Here is a 17,341-nt window from a genome sequence, read left to right as displayed (position 1 = left end):
GCATGGGTGCCTGCTTTGAGGGAATGATTGTTTATGTGAAGGAAGGTGTCTCTTCCTGCACATAAACAATCAAAAATAGCGATTTGCAAATTGTATGTGTGCAGCATTGTGCAGCACACATAGAAGTTGCAAATTATAATTTTTATAATGATTGTTTATGTGCAGGAAGGGACACCTTCCTGCACATCAACAAATAAACAATCATTTATGCCGTTTTGCTGTTTCTGGTGGTGCAACACACATAGAAACAGCAAAAATGAGAAGAAATAAAGCATTTTTCCCTGCTTTTCATTGTTAAAACCAGTTTGTCCCTGGTCTTAATTAATCAATAAGTGCTTCGGCAGAATGCCCACCACAACACCATTTGCTCACCCCTTTCATGCTAAGTGTTGTGTGAAAGGGGACCTTATTTATATACTTATAAAAAGGCAATAGGAACATCAGAAAAAGTGGCGTTCCTGTGGCGATAGGGGCTTTTACATATGCCCCCAAGTGTTATAGGAAACCATTGCATGCTCCCTCTATGTCATTCCTAACAGGAAGTATGTTTATTTTTTTTAAAACAGTATGTTTCCTTAAATAGGACTGTTAGAAGGTGGTTCTGACACTAGGGGCCGCCCGGATTGTTCACTTTTTGAGTACTTAATTGTTGAGCTCTTACTGTGTCGGAGCCTCATAATCTGGGACTCACTCACAGTGAACTCATAATGAAGGAGACTGCATGGAGATTTTACTAGTATCCCTCTGGCTTGACTAGGCTGCTGCGCAGCAGCTGGAGTATGGGGCACCGCGCTGGTTACGTGCAGACACATGTGTGCATGCGTGTGCACACGTGTAGGGGCTGCGCAGAGGAGATTCCTAGCGTGCGCAGTCCAGGAGTAGCTACAGTGTGAATGGTGTGGCAGGACTTATGCAGAATTGGGTGATGACATGGAATAGGCTTTATACACTGGAAGGAAACATGCCAGGGAAAGTCAGTATGTTTTTCACTTCATTATACCCTTATGGGGAGGTGAAACCCATGGCTAGAGTAACTTCCACAAGGCCTACATATTCCATACATGAACTAAAGTCCCATGTAGTGGTTGTGAAAAGAAGTATTTTGCAGAGTCCAAAGTCATATTTGAACTGCTTTTGGGTCATCCAGAAATGTCATATTTCTCTGAGTCCCTGGCTGGGGTCTGGCCCTGGCAGGTTAGGTTAATGACCTTTCTTCCCAGAGCGAAGATCTTCCCTCCAAGGAGAAAAGATAGGTGGGGCTACAAGCCAATCCATCAATTGCTGTCGCTGGGTGCCAGGCTCCAGGCTGCACCAAGGAGGGAAGGCAGTGAGGGGTAAGGAGTTGGGTTTCAGAGGCCATGTGGCCAGAGACACTGGATAACGCCATCTTGAACAAACCCAGAGGCTGGACAAGAAGGAGGGAGCAGGGGCAGGGAAGTGATGTGTCGCTGTTTGATAGGACACACAGAGACTTCCTGCCAGCCCCCTACTCAACTTTTAAAAAGTACGTGCACAGGAAGAGAATCTCTCACTGGGGTGTGGTCTTCTGAGATGAAAGGTGCTGAAGCCTGGCACAATGGGCAGTTGGAAGGAGGACACCCCTGACTGCCCCCCAGGCCCATAACAGCGCCAGAAGAAGAGGCCCAGGACTGGTGTGCAGAAGCCGGGGCCTCTTCGCAGGGAGAAGAGGGGCGCAGGGAGCCAGTGAAGACCGCTCACTGCAGAATGCACCCTCTTGGAGACCTGGAGGACAAAGGAGAGTGCTCCCAGTTGCTGTGGGGTGCCACCAGGAGCAGTAAGACTAAAGAATGGGGCAGATGGGACCCCCAGGGGCTGAGATATGACCCCTGGAAGGTAGGCGACCTTTGACCCCTAACAAGACCGACGATGAATCGTGTGGGGCTCCGCCGCCGGTCTCAGAGATGCCCCAGGTAGGAGTGGGTCAGGAACTGGGGACTGCACCCCAAAGAAGTAAAGCCGGGGTGCCCCGGCGCGTACCCCGTGAAGCTGCACCCGCGGGGTGCCAGGAGCCCACCCTGGCCCCCGCTGAAAGCTGTGCCAGGGAGCGCCGTTGCGCTCCCCGTTAATAGGTGCATGAGGAGGGTCCCGGGAGCCCAACTCTGGGCCCCGTGTGAGGATGCGGCGGGCGAGGCACCATCGCACCCCCTGCAAAGAGATCGGGGGGAGGGACCCGGGACCCCATCTCCGGGCTCCGAAGTGACCAGGATGGGGAGGAACGCCATTGCGACCCCCCGTAGAGGTCCGTGGGCCTGGGACCCCATCCCCGGGCCCCAAAACAGAGGAGGAGGCTGTGGGAGTGCTGCCGCACTCTCCCGAGGTCTGGCGACGCCTCGCGCCTCTGCCCTCCGGAACGGGCAGACCAGAACTGAGTGGCTGATTCCCCCGGCGGCATGTGAGGTGCTGGCTGGGCGGGGAGCCGATGGGGGCAGCTGGGGGTGGGCTCGCCTGGCTGCACTCCAACGTAAGGGCATGCGGGGGTCCCGGGTGGAACCGGGATCCCCATCAGGAGAAGCCGAAGAGCTGCACGGAGCCCGGGCGGGTCCAGGCCCCCGAACACCAGCAGAGCGGCCGGGGGTGGGCTCCCGGAGCTGCATCCCCTTACTTGGGGGTCTGGGTTAAATCGGGCACCCCACCGAGGTCCCAGAAAGCGGCGAAGCGCCAGACAGCTCTCCCCGGCACAGCGGGAGAGCCGCTCATCTATTATTCAGCAAAAGGATCACAATCGCCCCATAATGCCTTGCCAGGCATTTGGAAGTCTGCCGTTCTGGTGCGTGGTGGCCCCCCAGAGGAGGGGGGTCACTTTCAATGGTGAAAAGGTGCTGGGGGGAGCTGCTGGAGAAGTGCAGTTTCTCCCCTGCACGAAGAGAAAAGTCCCACCCTAAGTGTCTTGGGGATTGGAAAGAATCACCCCTCAGCGGCTCAGCCTGTATTTAAAACCTTCTGGGCTGGAACTTTTGTCCTTCAGCTGAGGGTGAATTGAAAAGTACTTCATGGCGTGAAGGGCATCTCCTGGAGGTGAAGTGGTGTAATTGCAGCATAACTGCATTTACTAATTGTTATTTCTTTTAGGTGGACTAAAGTTAATGTTTTTAATGGGAAGTACATGGTAAAGGTGATGTCATAAGCAAAGACTGGTTATGTTTAAAGACAGTGTGGCTTGATGTATATGCATAAACCTAATCTGGTGATTTCATCTGTGATGCCTTTATGGGCTGTATTAGCAAAGCATTATAATGATACCTAAATGTGCTGAGTACTGTCATTCTCAAGTGTGCGCAAAAATGTATTCTTGCTGCTGCACTTAGGTGAAGAACCCAAGACTGTTAGCCCTTAAGATGCAGAGGTGCGTACTTTATGGTTAGTAGGAGATGCTCTGTCAGGGTCATGTGTCACGAAGGCAGGTGCAGCCCTGTTTAATGCTTGTTGAGGTAATGTGGGGGACGCCACTCGGATGGTGCCAGTGCGCAGGGCCCTCAGTCCAGGTTATGTTCAACTAATTGCATTGGGGGCAAGATGATGTGCATACATGGGAGTGGTGGTACTAGACCCCCCCCCTGCAGGAGGGGTGGAGATGTTACGCAATGTCACAAAGTAATTTCAACAGCTTATGTATATTTCTAAATTGGTGCATAGTATTGAGTAGTGTGTGTTTAATAAATGTACTCTTACTTTTATAAAGCAAAGTACAGACTGGACAATCAATTATTGAGTGTTATTTCTGCGCACTTGCAAATGGCGATTACTAGCCCACACCACCTCCCTTGAGTAAGCCTCAGACTGCTCTGCACCGCTACCCTCTGAGAGTCAGGCACTACAATTGGGTGTTTGGTTCCCAGTGAAGAACAAATGTAGTCATGTTATTTGTGCAGGCCTCACAGATGCTGTCTCGTTTTCCAACAAGGACACTTATAAATTAGAAAGAAAGATAGCTATACTAAGAATGAAGATTGCCCTAAATATAATGACTTGACTTTACAAAGTAACAGAGAAATAGCCACAATACAGACAGGATACCTTAACGAGAGTGATGAAACACAAGTGGCTTGCTGCAATTCTTTTTATTTACACATAAGTATAACTATGGTATGCAAAACCTGAATATATGAGAATAATACCCAAATGCTGATTCATAACATCATTAATTTATTGAATTCTAGGACACAAATTGCAAAAACATGCACCAAAACAATGTGTTTCCAGGCGAGGGGGTAGAGGTTGTAATTGAGAAGGTAGTGAACACCAACACAGTTTAAAATTTGTGGTAATTAATACATCTTCCTAACAACGTTTTTATCTAGTTAGCAGATATAGAGTCAGCAAAGGCAATCATGGTAAGCAAATTGGTTTAACGGGTGCAGAGTCAACACTACATCTGTTGGGATTGCAGTGGAAGGGTTCTTGCTACCTGATGACATACCCCTGTTTGAGAGAAAAGTTTAAGTGCATTTGCAACTTCAAGGGGAATGTGAGCCAGCACTTTCTGGTAGTGGAACATCTGCCAGTTTAGTGATAGGCAAATGCACCAAAATGTATGTGTGTTGTAGATTTACTTGTTTCATGCTGTGGATTCCTCTGAATGCAACAATTCACATTATTTCTCATTTCCTTGTGAGCCAGTCTCTGTGAAGTTGAAAAAATGTCATCTAAAAGTACATCTACCACAAAGAGTTGTGGTCTGCCAACAGCTCCAGGCTGGGAGGAAAACGTCTAAATTATTGGCAATACCTCATGTTTCCCAAGTGGGAGTGAATGTGGCTCACAAATATACAGGTAGGACAAATGTGTTGCATTGATCCACACAGAAATCTCCGGCGTGCCAGGCCTTTTGTAGAAGGGTTTAAGGTCTTTGCTAGACTGTGCATACAGTCCTATCTATCCCTGATCAGCTTCAGAACGACAGTGAACCCCTTCTTTTCACCTATTAATGAGATCCATGGTACATAACAATAGCCTTCAGATTGCAAGATAATAAGACTCTGATCCCACAACAAAATACACTATTAATGTACTGGTAATGATCACAAGACCTCAACATGCACCCAGTCAGTTCCACATTTAGATATGGCCACATCTCATGCATAACCTATCTGTATGGGAGGGTCATGTTAGCCTAGCTGTATGGTACGATATATCAACCCATGCATAGTCCATGCACAAGAGCATGCATTACATGTTTTACTTTACTATGTGACAGATGCAAACTACTTAAAATGAAATGAACAATAAAATACCTTTATTAAGCAAAACTTTATGTTACCAAATGCAGGGAAGTAAGCAGAAAAAGACCAGAGATTTTTCACGCATATTGTTATAAACTGGGTTTCTGGTTGACAGAGGTACCCACCCTACCCAAGTAGGAACCCCAGTACTTGTAAGGGTAATTCAGATACACACTATAAATTAACCTGTGCTCACCCTCTGGTAACTTGGCACGGAGCAGTCAGGCTTAATTTAAGAGGCAATGTGTAAATTATTTGTGCAAAACCTCAAACAGTAACACAGTGATAACACCACAAAAAGACTCCACACCAGTTTAGCGAAATAGACTATGATTTTATAAAAAGAAACAAGACCAAAATGACACAAATCAAATAAGCAGAAGTTGAGATATCAATTTTTTAAAGATTAAAAGTGAAAAATAGCGCTAAAAAGCAATAAGTGCATATGGAGTTATCTGATCATGCTGGACAGGGGCAAAGTCAAGAGTTTAGGCTGATTGCTATGTAGTGCAGGCCAGATATAGGAGCCATGCAAGGGCCACTGAACAAAAGTAACTTGATTCTGGTCACAATAGTGAGATGTGGGGTGCAGCCGAGCGATACACCGGTGTAGATCGAGCAGTCGAGGTGATCCATTGATTTTCTTCACACAGCAATGGTGATACAATGGTTCTGAAGATGAAGCTCTGGGTCCGAGATGTGTTGGTTCTGAAGCAGATGGACCAGGTTTCTACACACATTTGAGAGGATGCATCTATTGTCTCTCTGCAGTGGTGGCAATGTGGTGGTTCTGATTCGTCGTTCCAATGTTGATGATCTGGTTCCAAGTGCAATGTGCCAGTTCTGTTTCTGCAACAGAGTTCATGCGTCAATTCTGATCACGCAGCAGAGGATGCATCAGTTCCACTGGAGCAAGCACCTGGATCCACTGCCAAAGGACCAGTTACAGGAGCAGGGGGAAAGATTTTGATATCCCTGAGTCTTAAATTAGGATGCAAGCCAACATGCCCATGGAGATCAATTTGGGTTCAAGTAATTTAGTCCAGTTCTTCCTCAGCACAGCCAAGGGTAGCAGGCAGCAGGGAAGCACAACATACAAAAGTTCTTCCAGAGCAACAGTCCAGCAGAGTAGCAGTCCTTGTAGCAGCACAGCAGTCCTTCCTCCTGGCAGAGTGTCTTCACAGGTCCAGTATTTTCTGATTTGGTGGGGTCAGAGACCCAGTATTTATACCCAGTTGTGCTTTGAAATGAAAGACGGGCTTAGAAGTGCACAGAAGGCCTCTTGCCAGTTCTGGCTCCAGACTCACTACATGGGGATATGCAACCCTTGGTGTGGGGACAGGAAATAGCCAAAACACGTTTAGGTGTCAGTTCCTACCTTCCATCCTTCCCAGGATGGCCCATCAGGGTGTGGGTGGCCACTCAGTCAGACATAAGATCCCTCCTTCAGTGGCTGTCTATAGAAAATGCATGAGGTCCAGCTGACACCCACCCCAATGTGTTTTGGAGACAGGCTGCAAGCACACAGGGCTCAGAGCAGAAAAATACAATCTTTCTAAACGTGGTATTTTTAAAAGACTAGAGATAGATTCAACTTTACGATTAAAGAAAATGTATCACTACCATTCCAATGATATGAAACATAACTGACCTACTCTCTCTCAATTAGGAATTGCAACTCATAAGTGTAAAAAGGAATTCACAATGTTAATCTATGAGAGGGGTAGTGAAAAAGGAATGTGGGTGTTTTCACTACCAGGACATGTAAATCCTAAAATGGGTAACTCAGGGCCTACCTTAGGGCTGATGTGTGAGTGATAAAATGGGAGTTTAAGATTTGGCAAATGGTTTTACATGCCTAGTCATCATGGCAGTGTACCCTGCACACACAGGCTCTGCAGTGGCAGGCTTGAGACATGGTTACGTGGCTATGTAAGTGGGTGGCATAATCCGTGCTGCAGGTCCATTAGTAGCATTTAATTTACAGGCCCTGGTGCACTTTACTAGGGATTAATAAGTAACTAAAGTATGCTAGTTGGGCCTGAGCCAATGTTATCATGTTTAGAGGAGCGAGCACCTGCATGTTACCACTGGTTAGCAGAGGACAAGTGCTCAGAGTACTAAAGCAACAATAAGATGATCAGGCACAGAGGAGGAGGCATCCAAAAGGTTTGGGGTGACCCTCCAGAGAGCACAATTTTCCAACACAAATTGACAAGTGAATTGGAGTCAAACACTGTCCCATATAACGAGTCTTCGATGCATAGTAATGTAGGAGAATACAATCTATACATGTATGAAGAGAGTGAGCCATCATACAGAAAGAAAGTGATTTAAGAGCAAGAAAAGATTGAGACAAAAAATATGTGCCAATACTCAGGAACCCCTTCATATGTGCCTAAAATAGAGGTAAGTAAGCAGCCTCACAGAAAACATGCAAAATATTCGATTCCAGTGTACAAATCTAGATAGAATGAAACAAAAGTTACTTGGGGCCTGATTTAGAGTTTGGCAGGCAGGTTACACTGTCACAAACCTGGCACATATTCAGTCTTCCGTATTACAAAATGAATTATATCCTATGGCACTTGTAATATAGTGGATGGGATATCCGCCAAGTTTGTGACGAACGAACTCATCCATCATACTGTCAATTCTTCTTAGTCATTCAGGTAAAGCGCGAGAAGACTATTCTGAAGAGAGAAAGAGGGATCCTGAACTCTGGGAAAACAATTACAGTGTCCGCAAAAAGCTGAGGGTTTGTTGCAAAGGCTGAGTTTACTGAAGAGCAGTGATGAATCAAGACACAAACAATAACCTATATTGAATACAAGTCATCCTATTACTCCACCCATTGCCACTAATTACTTGAGCCATTACCAATAATGGTATGGTAGCGATTCGGTTATTATTGTCTAGCGGCGCAGATGTAGGAGGACAGGTATAATTGGTTTTGTTTTGCATATTGAATAATATCTACCAATCACCCAATTATTTATATTCTGATGTTGAAGTTAATAGTGCTGCACTACAATAATGTTTGGGTTTGGCGTACTGTATTAATGTGAACAAATGTAGCTGATTTAGAAATTGTGTTATTTTGGAATGCTTCAGAAGGCGATTCAGGGAGTTTCGTAATTTTAAGTCATCAGTTGAAGCATCTAATTCGCTGGGCAGAGAACATAAGGAGAAGCAAATTGAGCCAGCCCCTCCCTAAATACCAGCAAGTAACATGTAGATATTAACTATGTATCGGACCACTGACTGTTCTAACAACCAGCAATAATATGGAGGCAATCCCTAAAGGCCCTAGGCCAAAATCCTGGTAATCTATTAACCTGGCCCAGACAGGAGAACCCAACTACATTTGCTGCCATGAAGTTCCTGCAAATGTATATTTCCATGCTGGTGTACAACTGCAAATAACTTCACAAGGTTAAAAATGGAGAAATAATGAGACAGGGTTAAGCCCTGCATCATGTTTGACTCTCATAAGCACAATAATAACAGTGCCTTTTCTCGATGTTTAAAGCATAATTGATTAGATTTATTAAACTTTTCACTGATTTCTCAACTCTTTGGCAGGTACCAGAAAGTCCTACAACTTGAGCCTCCAAAAATATCATATGTTTTTCCAAGTAGAGTGCACAACAGCGTTGCCTTGTGGGCTGAATATAATATATGTTATATTAGTTCAACGAACAGTAGATTTGTTTTGTTCTCAATATGTATTTGTAGCATTTAATTCCCACAACTCATCAAGAACAACACTATAGTTAGACTTGAAAGTTCAGGGGATGTCCTCAATGCAATATGGTACCCTACACGGTCACGTTTTCAAAGGGCTTTGTTAAACAGTGAGTAACAAATTATTGGAGAAGGTGATTACTAATCAGCTGTGGTCCATTTGGACACCTCTCAAATAGCTGCCATTCAACAATCTGTTTTTCTCCAGGTTCACGCACAGACCCTGTGTTGATGTACTTGGCAGATAGTTTTCTGCGTACCACTTACCAGGGTGAAATGGGGATCCTTTTTTATTTGGATCCATTGGTTAATTTTTTTATGGAAGATCATTAATTGCTTGATTATTGAATCTCTATAATAAGAGGAATTAAAAGAGTTTCACGCTGATGTTTTTTTATTTCTGTTAAACTAAACACCATAACAGGTTAAATTGAGAGCTTACGAGTTTCAAGCTTCTCTTGTCACCGGCAATATAGCAGCGGGCCAGCCTTTCAATATTTAATGCAGATACATGTGAAGCTCATTGAGTCTCAAGTCCCTGAATATATGACATATGCTGATGACAACTTCTGTTTTATCAATGACTACGGAAATGCACTCAAGTTTGATATCTCCTCTGTTTCTATGGTAACGAATACAGAGAGTACCAAGAGTTGGCTGCAGTTGAATGGGAAACAAAATTGGTGCTTTGTTTTTTTTTAAGGGAATAAATTAGTTGGCATCATCTATTATGTATTCCAGTAGCTACTATAGGACATATTTGGGTCATTAAATGTAAAGTAACTCATGGCTGTATTATTCAAACTGGTCATATTTGAGATTCTCCACCAGTTTATCCTGCAGCATCAGAAGCCTATGAATACAGGTATCTGGTTATCCCACTAAGTTAAATCATTGGTGTGAAAAAAGCAGAGAACCTTCACTAATTTTGGATATTCAACAGAATATGCTTCAAATGATATGGTCTGCTATACAAGTGTGGGCTTGTCATCAGCTCCCTAAGAAAAGGAATAAACCTTATATGCTGATTTGTGTTCTGCGATCCGCAGTTTTAAACTTGCTCTCAACTCTCATTTATAAGATGACCGCTATGGTTTGACGCCACTTGGAACGGTGGGCTTGTGGGCTGCCACACCTTGAAATCCTATTCGAGGCCATAATCAACTAAAATCCGCTAGCCTCTCATTTATGTCTGTTACATTCCTATTCGTCCAAAATGATTTCATAATGGACAATTTTGTCCTCATCAGACTAGCACAAGAAGCAGTTATCTGAGATAGTGTGCTATATAAACAAGCCTTACCTCAAACATGATCTACTTGAACTTGACAATGCAAGTATATTAATTTTATAAGTTATTTAAAATGCACTGCTAACTGCAAGGGGTTTCATGGTGCTCAGCCGTGCAAAATTCTTGGAGGTCAGGTTTATTGTGCAATGATCTAGAGACGGTTACCACATTATAATACGACCATGTTATAAATGTACTCCTGAAATTGAGGTAGATCATCATACATGGTAGGACTTGAGAATCAGTCATCATACTCGTATTGTTTGGAAGCATTGCCTACCCTTATCAATGGTTTAGTAAGAGCACTTTCACATCACTGTGCTTTCCATTCCAGGATTGGGCCAATATTCACTATTAGTTATCGCAAACATCATATGAGGTGCGTAGCCAGGGACCCTGCGTTAACTATTACATTTTAATACTTTCGCCATTCATTATTTATTGTGCATTGTGGTGTGTCCTTTCTACCATTTTAATGATCATCTGTCTTATGAAAATATTGATATATTGTGGGTTATAAGTAAAGTGATGTGCACTGAATGCTGACAGCTTTATTGCAGGTGCTGAAAACATGTGGCACTGTAGCTTGGCTCATCTTAACCACTTGGGAGCTAGTAAACAAACCTCCCCAGTGCTGCGCTGTCCATTATCCGGTGCTGAACTGGACGTCCAGCGGTCGCACGCAGCACTGGGGAGGTAGTGCCCGTGACGACCGTTGGCCGACGGCAGCACTTAAGGGGTTAAACCACATTCCTTGAGCCAGGTCTTAACTGCTCTCCTGCATCTATTTATTCTGTCTTTTGGAGTGCTTTCTGGCTCCTGCCACTATTTTCTCTGTGGGAAACGTCTGGCCTAGGACTTACACATCCTTGGAACATTCTAAAGGCATGAGTCTTCAGTAGCAGCAGCTACAGCACTAAGTGGGCCACACGAAAGTACAATCTGTGATCAAATTTAACTGATCTTTGAAGTCATTACAAAGTCTCTTCCTGCAGTATCCTTGAATAATTTAGTGAGGGGCTCTATGGTAATACAAAATTAAAGCAGTGTTCTTTATTTACAATGGGAACATCCTCGACATATTCATGTGCTCCCTAAACCTGCACAGCCACATACTCCATTGCCACCTTCTCACTATTCAGGTAGGCCTCAACCTCTGCAACCCAAGACACTGGGAGAAGCGAGAGGTTCTGCAGAATGGACACAGAGGTGCTTTAAAAAAAGCCTGGCTGTCCTGGCTGCATTCCCAGTGCAGACAGCATTGATGCCTGTGGTGGTCACCTGAAGAGGTGCGGGCAGTTCACTTAGAGCTGAGAGAGCCTGGACACAGTACTACAATGTTGCTCATTTCAATGGTTGCTATTCCAGGCAAGGCAGCAGAAGAGTGAGGAGATGTGTGCATATTTCATGATGTTGCTAATAAGCAGCTGAGCTCGAGCCGAAAAGTAACTGCAGCCCTTTCCAATCAGCACCTGAGTAAGAGTTTCCGCATGTCTTTCAGAGGAAGCATCAGCCCATATTTAAGTGGCAGCAAGAGCTGAGCTCACCTATGACACGAGTGTTACCTCACCTATGAAGAGGCGTAGCATCTGCATGTGACCAGTGTTAGCAGCCCAACTATGGTTCAGGAGTGTCACCCTTCCAAGGACAAGAGAGTCAGCCCACCCATGGGCAGGACAGTCACCCCACCCATGATATGGAGTGCAAACTTACCTGTGAGCAAGAGCTTCTCTGACAAGTCAACAGACTGAGAAGAATTCAGCAGAAGTCTCGATTTTCATACAGTACTTTCCACAGATGATTATGCCATTAAATAAAGTGTCAGTGATGACACTTCATACAACATATGATACTCCATGTAGGTGAGGAACCCTTTCTAGGCTAAGAAAGGATAGCAGGGCATGGATTGCCTATAACTGGGAAAGGGAAAGACATGGCTTGGTAGTTCGGACTGGACTGTTCCCACGAGGCACAGGGTCAGAGCTGATTTGCATATAGCCAGTGTCTTACCCAGGGTGATGTGGAGTGCAAAAAAACGATGGATTTAGGCCCAGATCCTTGTACTGGGGTGAATGTATGACATTGTTCTACATTCTGTCCATCAACTGTGTTTTTTGCAATTTTCACCCCGAGTGGGCTGGGGATGCTCAGACGTGAGTCCCAGGCTCTCCACATCACTGGAGTCAAGCTATCCAGGCTGAATGAAGGCTGATAGCCAGAAACCGTCCGGTCTGGGAAAGACATGGCTTGGTAGTTCGGACTGGACTGTTCCCACGAGGCACAGGGTCAGAGCTGATTTGCATATAGCCAGTGTCTAACCCAGGGTGATGTGGAGTGCAAAAAAACGATGGATTTAGGCCCAGATCCTTGTACTGGGGTGAATGTATGACATTGTTCTACATTCTGTCCATCAACTGTGTTTTTTGCAATTTTCACCCCGAGTGGGCTGGGGATGCTCAGACGTGAGTCCCAGGCTCTCCACATCACTGGAGTCAAGCTATCCAGGCTGAATGAAGGCTGATAGCCAGAAACCGGTCCTTGGATGCTTGATTCCGGTCTGGGAAAGACATGGCTTGGTAGTTCGGACTGGACTGTTCCCACGAGGCACAGGGTCAGAGCTGATTTGCATATAGCCAGTGTCTAACCCAGGGTGATGTGGAGTGCAAAAAAACGATGGATTTAGGCCCAGATCCTTGTACTGGGTTGAATGTATGACATTGTTCTACATTCTGTCCATCAACTGTGTTTTTTGCAATTTTCACCCCGAGTGGGCTGGGGATGCTCAGACGTGAGTCCCAGGCTCTCCACATCACTGGAGTCAAGCTATCCAGGCTGAATGAAGGCTGATAGCCAGAAACCGGTCCTTGGATGCTTGATTCCGGTCTGGGAAAGACATGGCTTGGTAGTTCGGACTGGACTGTTCCCACGAGGCACAGGGTCAGAGCTGATTTGCATATAGCCAGTGTCTAACCCAGGGTGATGTGGAGTGCAAAAAAACGATGGATTTAGGCCCAGATCCTTGTACTGGGGTGAATGTATGACATTGTTCTACATTCTGTCCATCAACTGTGTTTTTTGCAATTTTCACCCCGAGTGGGCTGGGGATGCTCAGACGTGAGTCCCAGGCTCTCCACATCACTGGAGCCAAGCTATCCAGGCTGAATGAAGGCTGATAGCCAGAAACCGGTCCTTGGATGCTTGATTCCGGTCTGGGAAAGACATGGCTTGGTAGTTCGGACTGGACTGTTCCCACGAGGCACAGGGTCAGAGCTGATTTGCATATAGCCAGTGTCTAACCCAGGGTGATGTGGAGTGCAAAAAAACGATGGATTTAGGCCCAGATCCTTGTACTGGGGTGAATGTATGACATTGTTCTACATTCTGTCCATCAACTGTGTTTTTTGCAATTTTCACCCCGAGTGGGCTGGGGATGCTCAGACGTGAGTCCCAGGCTCTCCACATCACTGGAGTCAAGCTATCCAGGCTGAATGAAGGCTGATAGCCAGAAACCGGTCCTTGGATGCTTGATTCCGGTCTGGGAAAGACATGGCTTGGTAGTTCGGACTGGACTGTTCCCACGAGGCACAGGGTCAGAGCTGATTTGCATATAGCCAGTGTCTAACCCAGGGTGATGTGGAGTGCAAAAAAACGATGGATTTAGGCCCAGATCCTTGTACTGGGGTGAATGTATGACATTGTTCTACATTCTGTCCATCAACTGTGTTTTTTGCAATTTTCACCCCGAGTGGGCTGGGGATGCTCAGACGTGAGTCCCAGGCTCTCCACATCACTGGAGTCAAGCTATCCAGGCTGAATGAAGGCTGATAGCCAGAAACCGGTCCTTGGATGCTTGATTCCGGTCTGGGAAAGACATGGCTTGGTAGTTCGGACTGGACTGTTCCCACGAGGCACAGGGTCAGAGCTGATTTGCATATAGCCAGTGTCTAACCCAGGGTGATGTGGAGTGCAAAAAAACGATGGATTTAGTCCCAGATCCTTGTACTGGGGTGAATGTATGACATTGTTCTACATTCTGTCCATCAACTGTGTTTTTTGCAAAGAAAGGATAGCAGGGCATGGATTGCCTATAACCTTACTCTCATCATATTCTACCACATCCCTTCTGCTTAAGAGAGAGTGCTGTGGTTTCTACTTCTGGAGGTGGTGTTCCCCCCCAGTGTCATCTATTCATGCTTTGTCTTCTCATCCCCATCTGTGACATGAGCTGACATTCGCTCTAATGCCAGCTATTCTAAAGGGTGCTTCCATGCAATCATGCGGCAACAGCAAAAGCTGAAGACGCTTACAGACAGACATTTTTTTTTACAAAAGTTAGACATATAGTATCACCTTCAGCAAATGTTTTTGGTGTTTTATTTTTGATAGACGCATTCATACATGATTACAGAAGTAGCATATATATTTACAGAAAAAGAGTATTTTTAATTGAATTATTTTACATTAAATTTGCTGAACGTACCTTGTTGTAAGCTACACAATATGTTTTTTTACTACCTATAAGTGTCAGCAGTTCGCACTAGCTAATTATTGTAAACAATCTATCGCCTGCGTTTCCGATGTTTGAGACCGGATTCCCGAATAATACCAGAGTTGAACATCTAGGTGGATAGGCACAAAAACATTTTGGAGCAGGTAAGTCAGTACTCCTGTAGCAGTATTGTATTTACACCTCCACTTGTTTGTGAATTGGCTCCAAAAATATTAACTTGGAATACAATAGGAATTCAGGAAATAAATCATATTTAATTAGTACAAATAGCATGGGCTGAACCCTCTTTTCTAATAAGGGGGTAGACATTTTGGGGCCAGTCACAGAGGCATGTTAGAATACGTGCTCCTGTAATACTACCTCCTGTACTGATAAATACTTCTATAAATCAACAACTCAAATACAACTAAGAAGAGGAAATGGAATGTATGAGGATGAGGAAAAGGAATGTATGAGCATGCCCAGGGAGTCCTATTCTCAGACCATTTGTGGGGACCTTTTTATTTATTTAGGAATATAAATGTTTCACACATCTCTCTGGCTCACCCACCAGAAAAGTGATTTACATCATTAACAGATACCGGAAGGGAGGTAAATTCCAAGCATGTGTGAAATGTTTTCACTGACGTCTTCCCGAGGTCTGACAGAACACTCAAGCAGTGGTTGTTTTCATTCTTAGTGGCACTGTCACAGTATCTTTATTTTAACCCCTTGGGCGCGGCCGCGATTCTGCGCCTGTCGACAGTTTTATTGAGTGGGCGGGTTCATGACGGCCCCCAGTCGTCATCAGCACACACCCACCGTGATACATGACAGCCAGGGGGCCGTCATTAGCATGGAAAGGGTTAAATGTGTTCGACGATTGCTATTAGGTCCAGGCTTATCAAACCAACATGCAGTACAAATCAGCATGGCTTTCTGGGTGACGGAAGATACAAATATAATCTCTCCTGAAGTGCATTTCTGTACGTTTTCTTTCAACATAATCATTATTCATATCTTGAAACTTTACTGTATTTTAGTATTTGGTGGGTTGTAGACGCCAGTTCTACAATGAAAGCCTTAAATAATATAAATCCAAATATTTCTAGCTAACCAGATAACGATACCAATATCCTTCTTACCTCGTCTTACATTGTTAGCATGAGGCAGTGACTAATAAAAGATTTCATTGATCAGAGGTCAATTATGCAGCTTTATGATGTGAGAACGTTTTATGAGGAGAACCTTTCAGCTTGTCCTGACTCCACAAGCTTCCCCACCTGCTGTACTGAGCTTGGATATTGCTATTGTCTAATAATATTGAGGGAACTTTTCCCTTTCTATCACTTAGCAATTAGCAACCCTGAGGAGCATTGCTGAACAGCAAACACCATTGAAGGGGAATGGTCGAGGCAGAATGTTGTAGTCGACCAGAATATAGTAGTCCTTGTAACCCTAGGAGAATTGTAGCAAGCGTAGGTAGGGCAGGAAAAACAGATTAACTGGGAAATAATCCATATTTTAGAATTTGCACAATTTCACACAACGTCCAATGTATAAAAGCGTAAATAACATATTCAAATATTCACATTTACTTGTGCAAATTCAACAGAACGTGAATTTCACTGTTAAATGAATATATTAGAACATAACATTACACCAAGATGCTATTGTTTTAGATGTGTGAGTAAATATCTTTGAAGGGGAGGGTTGTGGGGCTTCCAGGTCGGAGCATACTCACAAACTTCCAAGTTCGTGGGTAATCAACTTTTCAGGTAGCTTTCCATCCAGAAAATATTTCGAAATGTACTCCTGTTAAGGGCACAGTACTCCTGGAATTCTTTGCGAGTTCCGAGAGAAAGAATAATCCATTGAGAGCACTTTTCAGTAAATGTATATAAGATCGACGAGGGCTTTCATTAAAAATGTGAGAGGAATTTTTAGTGCACATAAGGCAAATTTTAGAACATTTACAGTATCAGGTTATAAATATATGTTTCGAATTACATTTTGTCCTACTTTTGTAGAATTTCGTGAAGTAAGGTTACAATTAATCGATGAATTACTGCCAGCCCGGCCTGACCTAACTGGGATTAATTTATATCACATGGTGCATTATCTGTAAGGAAAAGCCACAATAAAGCATTTTACTGAACGTATGTTGCATAAATATATCTGGCAGTATTTTCACATACAGGTACTAGCATCAATCATTGAGTTATATGATCAGTGCAGCTAACATCACCATACGTCAGTGACATACATCTTTATTAACAGATTAAACACAGCGAAAACAGCTTTAAAACAGCAAAGCAATATTAGCTAGGTTAAAAATGTATCCATTATAAAGTGTATGTTTCTTGTGGCCATGCCTGTCTCACTCTTAGACTTTGTTATTATGGGTTAAATGAACCCGTTCTTAATGTAGAGCGTTTGTATGTACATATGATTGAAAGAAAACATTAACACTTGTTGTTTGCAGCCCAATATGGAACGGAAAGCAACTCTGTTTTAAACATTTTGCAGAAGTTATAGTTTTTAGAATTAAATTACTGTATTTTTGATAAAACA

The 17,341-nt window shown here is 44.1% G+C and overlaps 1 protein-coding gene across 1 annotated transcript in view; it reads right to left on the bottom strand.

The window, feature by feature from the left end:
* The window catches only part of ANGPT1 (angiopoietin 1), a 1,261,453-nt gene that overhangs the window by 529,265 nt on the left and 714,847 nt on the right, over positions 1-17,341 (bottom strand). The window lies entirely within an intron of this gene.

Source organism: Lissotriton helveticus, chromosome 4_1, assembly GCF_964261635.1.
Source record: "Lissotriton helveticus chromosome 4_1, aLisHel1.1, whole genome shotgun sequence".
NCBI lineage: Eukaryota > Metazoa > Chordata > Amphibia > Caudata > Salamandridae > Lissotriton > Lissotriton helveticus.
The sequence above is the reverse complement of the archived record's forward strand: the minus strand, read 5'-3'. Positions and strand labels throughout refer to the sequence as shown.